Raw genomic sequence first — 10,297 nt, 5'->3', positions numbered from 1 at the left:
CTCCACTCTAACCACTAGTCTACCCTGCCGCCCCTCCCTCTAACCACTAGTCTACCTGCCCGCCCCTCTCCACTCTAACCACTAGTCTACCTGCCGCCCCTCCACTCTAACCACTAGTCTACCTGCCGCCCCTCCACTCTAACCACTAGTCTACCCTGCCGCCCCTCCACTCTAACCACTAGTCTACCTGCCGCCCCTCCACTCTAACCACTAGTCTACCCTGCAGCCCCTCCACTCTAACCACTAGTCTACCTGCCGCCCCTCCACTCTAACCACTAGTCTACCTGCTGCCCCTCCACTCTAACCACTAGGCTACCCTGCCGCCCCTCCACTCTAACCACTAGTCTACCTGCCGCCCTCCACTCTAACCACTAGGCTACCCTGCAGCCCCTCCACTCTAACCACTAGTCTACCTGCCATCCCTCCACTCTAACCACTAGTCTACCTGCCGCCTCTCCACTCTAACCACTAGTCTACCTGCCGCCCCTCCACTCTAACCACTAGGCTACCTGCCGCCCCTCCACTCTAACCACTAGGCTACCCTGCCGCCCCTCCACTCTAACCACTAGTCTACCTGCCGCCCCTCCACTCTAACCACTAGTCTACCTGCCGCCCCTCCACTCTAACCACTAGTCTACCTGTCGTCCCTCCACTCTAACCACTAGTCTACCTGCCGCCCCTCCACTCTAACCACTAGTCTACCTGCCGCCCCTCCACTCTAACCACTAGGCTACCTGCCGCCCCTCCACTCTAACCACTAGGCTACCCTGCCGCCCCTCCACTCTAACCACTAGTCTACCCTGCCGCCCCTCCACTCTAACCACTAGGCTACCCTGCCGCCCCTCCACTCTAACCACTAGGCTACCCTGCAGCCCCTCCACTCTAACCACTAGTCTACCTGCCGCCCCTCCACTTTAACCACTAGTCTACCCTGCCGCCCCTCCACTCTAACCACTAGGCTACCCTGCCGCCCTCCACTCTAACCACTAGGCTACCCTGCCGCCCTCCACTCTAACCACTAGGCTACCCTGCAGCCCCTCCACTCTAACCACTAGTCTACCTGCCGCCCCTCCACTCTAACCACTAGTCTACCCTGCCGTCCCTCCACTCTAACCACTAGTCTACCTGCCGCCCTCCACTCTAACCACTAGTCTACCTGTCGTCCCTCCACTCTAACCACTAGGCTACCTGTCGTCCCTCCACTCTAACCACTAGTCTACCTGCCGCCCCTCCACTCTAACCACTAGTCTACCTGCCGCCCTCCACTCTAACCACTAGTCTACCTGCCGCCCCTCCACTCTAACCACTAGTCTACCTGCCTCCCTTCCACTCTAACCACTAGTCTACCTGTCGTCCCTCCACTCTAACCACTAGTCTACCTGCCGCCCTCCACTCTAACCACTAGGCTACCCTGCCGCCCCTCCACTCTAACCACTAGGCTACCCTGCAGCCCCTCCACTCTAACCACTAGTCTACCTGCCGCCCCTCCACTCTAACCACTAGTCTACCTGCCGCCCTCCACTCTAACCACTAGTCTACCCTGCTGCTTTCCCACTTGGTTAACGAACGCAGACACAGACATCCTATTAAAAGACATCATTCTGTCGGTCAGAGAGGTTGGAATGTTGGAAACCAAGAGAAGCCCCCCCCATGGAAACAGAATGATTCTATTGGTCATCATCATGATCGTTGTAATGTACAGTGCGCTAGGCAGTAGCACCGTGCGCTAGGCAGTGACACATAGTAGGCACTTAGTGACAACACAGAGAAGCTACACAGGAGAGGCCACTGTACTCAGGCTTACATGCTACCATGCACCAGGCCAGGCAGCTAGCTGACACCATCCACTGTTGATTGACCTGCCTGGGGGGGGTAGAGTAGTGATGTCAGGCTCAGACCAGGGCCAGGCCAGGCAGCTAGCCAACACCCTCTACTATTGATTGACCTGCCCGGGGGGGTAGAGTAGTGAGGTCAGGCTCAGACCAGGGCCAGGCCAGCCAGCTAGCCAACACCCTCTACTATTGATTGACCTGCCTGGGGGGGGCAGAGTAGTGATGTCAGGCAGGGCATTAAATAACACAATACAATCGTCCATTCACCTCCAACGTACACAGATGGTACATACAGCATGGCGCTATACTTGTGGTTCAATGGGCTGCTGTGTTCTATCACGGTAATGTAGGATTGTATGAAATGGTCCAGGACAGGGCTCTCTGGTCCCTACAATGGACAACTGTGTCTGTTACATAGGCTCCTGTCTGTCTGTCTGTCTGTCTGTCTGTCTGTCTGTCTGTCTGTCTGTCTGTCTGTCTGTCTGTCTGTCTGTCTGTCTGTCTGTCTGTCTGTCTGTCTGTCTGTCTGTCTGTCTGTCTGTCTGTCTGTCTGTCTGTCTGTCTGTCTGTCTGTCTGTCTGTCTGTCTGTCTGTCTGTCTGTCTGTCTGTCAATACACACTACTGAACAGGCCTCAGGTTCCTCTAGAGCAGAGTTGTTCATCAGCTGTGTGTCTTACCACCCTGTCAGAGAGCCTAACAGCCACGAAGGTATTTGTAATGAGTCCCTCATCTCATCAGTGACCTCTTCTCCCTCTCTCACTCCTCTTCTCCCTCTCTCGCTCCTCTTCTCCTCCTCTCGCTCCTCTTCTCCCTCTCTCGCTCCTCTTCTCCCTCCCTCTCTCGCTCCTCTTCTCTCTCTCTCGCTCCTCTTTTCCCTCTCTCGCTCCTCTTCTCCCTCTCTCGCTCCTCTTCTCTCTCTCTCGCTCCTCTTTTCCCTCTCTCGCTCTTCTTCTTCCTCTCTCGCTCCTCTTCTCTCTCTCTCGCTCCTCTTCTCCCTCTCTCGCTCCTCTTCTCCTCCTCTCGCTCCTCTTCTCCCTCTCTCGCTCCTCTTCTCCCTCCCTCTCTCGCTCCTCTTTTCCCTCTCTCGCTCCTCTTCTCCCTCTCTCGCTCCTCTTCTCTCTCTCTCGCTCCTCTTCTCCCTCTCGCTCCTCTTCTCCCTCTCTCTCCTCTTCTCCTCTCGCTCTCCTCCTCTCTCGCTCCTCTTCTCCCCCTCTCGCTCTCTTCTCCCTCTCACTCCTCTTCTCCTCTCTCACTCCTCTTCTCCCTCTCTCGCTCCTCTTCTTCTAGTGCCACTGACCTAAGACGACGTCATACCAGAGCTCAGGGGTCCGTATCCACAAAGAATCTCAGAGTAGGAGTGTTGATCTAGGATCTGTTCATATAAATGGTATTCATTATAATCTAAAAGGCAAAACTGATCTTAGATCAGCACTCTTTACTCAGAGACGCTTTGTGGATACGAGCCCTGGTGTCCCCTGGGTTCTGTAGATTCATGTACTTCTAAAGTAGTGTTGTTTCCCCATGAGCCACGTGTCTGAAGACAACACTAGGAGAGGAGAGGAGAGGAGAGGAGGAAAGAGAGGAGAGGAGAGGAGAGGAGAGGAGAGGAGAGGAGAGGAGAGGAGAGGAGAGGAGAGGAGAGGAGAGGAGAGGAGAGGAGAGGAGAGGAGAGGAGAGGAGGGGTGGTGGTGGGAGAGGAGAGGAGAGGAGAGGAGTGGAGGAGGGAGAGGAGAGGAGTGTAGGAGGGAGAGGAGAGGAGAGGAGAGGAGAGGAGAGGAGAGGAGAGGAGAGGAGAGGAGAGGAGAGGAGAGGAGAGGAGAGGAGAGGAGTGGAGGAGGGAGAGGAGAGCTTAGAGGCCTGGTATGAGAGATACCTCTAGGAGAAGAGAGGAGTGGAGGAGGGAGGGGAGAGGAGAGGAGAGGAGAGGAGAGGAGAGGAGAGGAGAGGAGAGGAGAGGAGAGGAGAGGAGAGGAGAGGAGGAGGGAGAGGAGAGGAGAGGGAGAGGAGAGGAGAGGAGGAGGGAGAGGGAGAGGAGTGGAGGAGGGAGAGGAGGAGGGAGAGGAGAGGAGTGGAGGAGGGAGAGGAGTGGAGGAGGGAGAGGAGGGGAGTGGGAGTTACAGCAAGACAATATCAGAATTGGGGAGAAAAAGGGAGGTGAATATATATTTTTAAAGGTTTCTAATATAAGTACACTGTGACACACAATGACCTCTGAACTGGGGCAGAATGTGTGAAACAATGACCTCTGAACTTGGGCAGAATGTGTGAAACAATGACCTCTGAACTGGGGCAGAATGTGTGAAACAATGACCTCTGAACTTGGGCAGAATGTGTGAAACAATGACCTCTGAACTGGGGTAGAATGTGTGTGATGTCATTTGAAGAACCTTGATGGAGAAAAGATAACCCTTTCCTCTGACCTCTCATGATCCCGTTTCCATTAGTGACTGTAGGTCCAACAGCACACACACACACACATAATAAAACAGACAGATGAACGCACGCACACACGCCCTCGAGGTCTGTGCCTGATATTGAATCTAGATACAGATACCTCCCAAATGGACTGCTGCTGGAGGGAGTCATTACTGTATTACCCCTGGAGGGAGTCATTACTGTATCACCCCTGGAGGAGTCATTACTGTATTACCCTGGAGGGAGTCATTACTGTATTACCCCTGGAGGAGTCATTACTGTATTACCCCTGGAGGGAGTCATTACTGTATTACCCCTGGAGGGAGTCATTACTGTATTACCCCTGTATTACCCCTGGAGGGAGTCATTACTGTACTACCCCTGTATTACCCTGGAGGAGTCATTACTGTATTACCTCTGGAGGGAGTCATTACTGTATTACCCTGGAGGGAGTCATTACTGTATTACCCCTGGAGGGAGTCATTACTGTATTACCCTGGAGGGAGTCATTACTGTATTACCCCTGGAGGGAGTCATTACTGTATTACCCCTGGAGGGAGTCATTACTGTATTACCCCTGGAGGAGTCATTACCCCTGGAGGGAGTCATTACTGTATTACCCCTGGAGGGAGTCATTACTGTATCACCCCTGGAGGGAGTCATTACTGTATTACCCCTGGAGGGAGTCATTACTGTATTACCCCTGGAGGGAGTCATTACTGTATTACCCCTGGAGGGAGTCATTACTGTATTACCCTTACTGTATTACCCCTGGAGGGAGTCATTACTGTATTACCCCTGGAGGAGTCATTACTGTATTACCCCTGGAGGGAGTCATTACTGTATTACCCCTGGAGGGAGTCATTACTGTATTACCCCTGGAGGGAGTCATTACTGTATTATTACCCCTGGAGGAGTCCTGTATTACCCCTGGAGGAGTCATTACTGTATTACCCCTGGAGGGAGTCATTACTGTATTACCCCTGGAGGGAGTCATTACTGTATTACCCCTGGAGGGAGTCATTACTGTATTACCCCTGGAGGAGTCATTACTGTATTACCCTGGAGGGAGTCATTACTGTATTACCCCTGGAGGGAGTCATTACTGTATTACCCCTGGAGGAGTCATTACTGTATTACCCCTGGAGGGAGTCATTACTGTATTACCCCTGGAGGGAGTCATTACTGTATTACCCCTGGAGGGAGTCATTACTGTATTACCCCTGTACCCCTGGAGGGAGTCATTACTGTATTACCCTGAGGGAGTCATTACTGTATTACCCCTGGAGGGAGTCATTACTGTATTACCCCTGGAGGGAGTCATTACTGTATTACCCCTGGAGGGAGTCATTACTGTATCACCCCTGGAGGGAGTCATTACTGGAGTCATTACTGTATTACCCTGGAGGAGTCATTACTGTATTACCCCTGGAGGAGTCATTACTGTATTACCCCTGGAGGAGTCATTACTGTATTACCCCTGGAGGGAGTCATTACTGTATTACCCCTGGAGGGAGTCATTACTGTATTACCCCTGGAGGGAGTCATTACTGTATTACCCCTGGAGGGAGTCATTACTGTATTACCCCTGGAGGGAGTCATTACTGTATTACCCCTGGACCCCTGGGAGTCATTACTGTATTACCCCTGGAGGGAGTCATTACTGTATTACCCCTGGAGGGAGTCATTACTGTATTACCCCTGGAGGAGTCATTGCTGTATTATGGAGGGAGTCATTACTGTATTACCCTGGAGGGAGTCATTACTGTATTACCCCTGGAGGGAGTCATTACTGTATTACCCTGGAGGGAGTCATTACTGTATTACCCCTGGAGGGAGTCATTACTGTATTACCCCTGGAGGGAGTCATTACTGTATTACCCCTGGAGGGAGTCATTACTGTATTACCCCTGGAGGGAGTCATTACTGTATTACCCCTGGAGGGAGTCATTACTGTATTACCCTGGAGGGAGTCATTACTGTATTACCCTGGAGGGAGTCATTACTGTATTACCCCTGGAGGGAGTCATTACTGTATTACCCTGAGGGAGTCATTACTGTATTATGGAGGAGTCATTACTGTATTACCCCTGGAGGGAGTCATTACTGTATTACCCCTGGAGGGAGTCATTACTGTATTACCCTGGAGGGAGTCATTACTGTATTACCCCTGGAGGGAGTCATTACTGTATTACCCCTGGAGGGAGTCATTACTGTATTACCCCTGGAGGGAGTCATTACTGTATTACCCTGGAGGGAGTCATTACTGTATTACCCCTGGAGGGAGTCATTACTGTATTACCCCTGGAGGGAGTCATTACTGTATTACCCCTGGAGGAGTCATTACTGTATTACCCCTGGAGGGAGTCATTACTGTATTACCCCTGGAGGAGTCATTACTGTATTACCCCTGGAGGGAGTCATTACTGTATTACCCCTGGAGGGAGTCATTACTGTATTACCCCTGGAGGGAGTCATTACTGTATTACCCCTGGAGGGAGTCATTACTGTATTACCCCTGGAGGGAGTCATTACTGTATTACCCCTGTACCCTGAGGGAGTCATTACTGTATTACCCCTGGAGGGAGTCATTACTGTATTACCCCTGGAGGGAGTCATTACTGTATTACCCCTGGAGGGAGTCATTACTGTATTACCCTGGAGGGAGTCATTACTGTATTACCCCTGGAGGGAGTCATTACTGTATTACCCCTGGAGGGAGTCATTACTGTATTACCCCTGGAGGGAGTCATTACTGTATTACCCCTGGAGGGAGTCATTACTGTATTACCCCTGGAGGGAGTCATTACTGTATTACCCCTGGAGGGAGTCATTACTGTATTACCCCTGGAGGGAGTCATTACTGTATTACCCTGGAGGGAGTCATTACTGTATTACCCCTGGAGGGAGTCATTACTGTATTACCCCTGGAGGGAGTCATTACTGTATTACCCCTGGAGGAGTCATTACTGTATTACCCCTGGAGGGAGTCATTACTGTATTACCCCTGGAGGGAGTCATTACTGTATTATCACCCCTGGAGGGAGTCATTACTGTATTACCCCTGGAGGGAGTCATTACTGTATTACCCCTGGAGGGAGTCATTACTGTATTACCCCTGGAGGGAGTCATTACTGTATTACCCCTGGAGGGAGTCATTACTGTATTACCTCTGGAGGGAGTCATTACTGTATTACCCCTGGAGGGAGTCATTACTGTATTACCCCTGGAGGGAGTCATTACTGTATTACCCCTGGAGGGAGTCATTACTGTATTACCCCTGGAGGGAGTCATTACTGTATTACCCCTGTATTACCCCTGGAGGGAGTCATTACTGTATTACCCCTGGAGGGAGTCATTACTGTATTAGGGAGTCCCTGTATTACCCCTGGAGGGTCATTACTGTCCCTGTATTACCCCTGGAGGGAGTCATTACTGTATTACCCCTGGAGGGAGTCATTACTGTATTACCCCTGGAGGGAGTCATTACTGTATTACCCCTGGAGGGAGTCATTACTGTATTACCCCTGGAGGGAGTCATTACTGTATCACCCCTGGAGGGAGTCATTACTGTATTACCCCTGGGTGGAGTCATTACTGTATTACCCCTGGAGGGAGTCATTACTGTATTACCCCTGGAGGGAGTCATTACTGTATTACCCCTGGAGGGAGTCATTACTGTATTACTCCTGGACTGCTGATGGAGGGAGTCATTACTGTATTACCCCTGGAGGGAGTCATTACTGTATTACCCCTGGAGGGAGTCATTACTGTATTACCCTGGAGGGAGTCATTACTGTATTACCCTGTATTACCCTGGAGGGAGTCATTACTGTATTACCCTGGAGGGAGTCATTACTGTATTACCCTGGAGGGAGTCATTACTGTATTACCCCTGGAGGGAGTCATTACTGTATTACCCCTGGAGGGAGTCATTACTGTATTACCCCTGGAGGGAGTCATTACTGTATTACCCCTGTATTACCCCTGGAGGGAGTCATTACTGTATTACCCCTGGAGGGAGTCATTACTGTATTACCCCTGGAGGGAGTCATTACTGTATTACCCCTGGAGGGAGTCATTACTGTATTACCCCTGGAGGGAGTCATTACTGTATTACCCCTGGAGGGAGTCATTACTGTATTACCCCTGGAGGGAGTCATTACTTTATTACCCTGGAGGGAGTCATTACTGTATTACCCCTGGAGGGAGTCATTACTGTATTACCCTGGAGTCATTACTGATGGAGGGAGTCATTACTGTATTACCCTGGAGGGAGTCATTACTGTATTACCCCTGTATTACCTCTGGAGGGAGTCATTACTGTATTACCCCTGGAGGGAGTCATTACTGTATTACCCCTGGAGGGAGTCATTACTGTATTACCCCTGAGGGAGTCATTACTGTATTACCCCTGGAGGGAGTCATTACTGTATTACCCCTGGAGGGAGTCATTACTGTATTACCCCTGGAGGGAGTCATTACTGTATTACCCCTGAGGAGTCATTACTGTATTACCCCTGGAGGGAGTCATTACTGTATTACCCCTGGAGGGAGTCATTACTGTATTACCCCTGGAGGGAGTCATTACTGTATTACCTCTGGAGGGAGTCATTACTGTATTACCTCTGGAGGGAGTCATTACTGTATTACCCCTGGAGGGAGTCATTACTGTATTACCCCTGGAGGGAGTCATTACTGTATTACCCCTGGAGGGAGTCATTACTGTATTACCCTCTGGAGACCCTGGGGAGTCATTACTGTATTACCTCTGGAGGGAGTCATTACTGTATTACCCTGGAGGGAGTCATTACTGTATTACCCCTGGAGGGAGTCATTACTGTATTACCTCTGGAGGGAGTCATTACTGTATTACCTCTGGAGGGAGTCATTACTGTATTACCCCTGGAGGGAGTCATTACTGTATTACCCCTGGAGGGAATCATTACTGTATTACCCCTGGAGGGAGACAGTGTGTTGACCATTACACAGAGGAGAGAGAGAGAGACAGTGTGTTGACCATTACACAGAGAAGAAGAGGTGAGGGAGACCCATCCAGACATTAACTCTAAACATAACAACATCACCCTCTGGAGGCGAACTACTGCACAACAGGGCTGTGTTCAGCAGGGCACAACGACGTGGAGTGTTCAGAAAGAAATAGATGACGTTTAAATCAACACAGCAATAACAGACAATGGGAATAGCTTGGAGATAAGAACTGTTGAGTCTTGAGAAGGTAGAGCATCTCCTGGGCATAACGAGACCGCACAAAGAAAAACAGCCAGAGGAAAGAAAATAGATGTATTTATTGTTGTTCTGTCTATACATATACAAATACAGCATATCTATATATGGCACAATGTACATTTAAAATAGACCCCACAACAACACGTAATCATGGTCCTTCTGTAGCTCAGTTGGTAGAGCATGGCGCTTGTAACGCCAGGGTAGTGGGTTCGATTCCCGGGACCACCCATACGTAGAATGCATGCACACATGACTGTAAGTCGCTTTGGATAAAAGCGTCTGCTAAATGGCATATATTATTATATCCTACAACATTGATGCCGTTCATGATGACAAATCCACCGTGGTCCCAAACGCACTGAAAGATAAAGACGTGCCTGGATGCAGAGACAGTAGACTTCCTCTATTCTAATAAGAGATATTAAAATGGCTTGGTGTTCAGAGAAAGTTCAAATCAGACGTGATACCATACTACCCCCCCCCCAAAAAAAAAACTACATCTCTGTAGAAGTGCCAAAACAACCTTTTAAATGTATTTATTTAAAGCACGTCAGATCCAACGTGTGACACAAAGTGTCCTAAACCTTCTATTGTTTTCTGAAGAACGCTTCTAGTATGTTCTCTCTACCTCGATGCAGAAGCAACGGCTCAGTTTCCACGACCCAAAAGCTGAAGTACATCATGATAAAAAAAAAAAAACATGTACCTTTTTGATGCACTGCTGGAACATAAAATACCTGTTGAGTGGGAGGATTAAACTGAAACATTGTCCTGATTGATTCGTTTTCCTTGTGTCACA

Source organism: Oncorhynchus gorbuscha, unplaced genomic scaffold (assembly GCF_021184085.1).
Source record: "Oncorhynchus gorbuscha isolate QuinsamMale2020 ecotype Even-year unplaced genomic scaffold, OgorEven_v1.0 Un_scaffold_830, whole genome shotgun sequence".
Lineage (NCBI taxonomy): Eukaryota > Metazoa > Chordata > Actinopteri > Salmoniformes > Salmonidae > Oncorhynchus > Oncorhynchus gorbuscha.
This window is presented reverse-complemented; position numbering follows the sequence as displayed.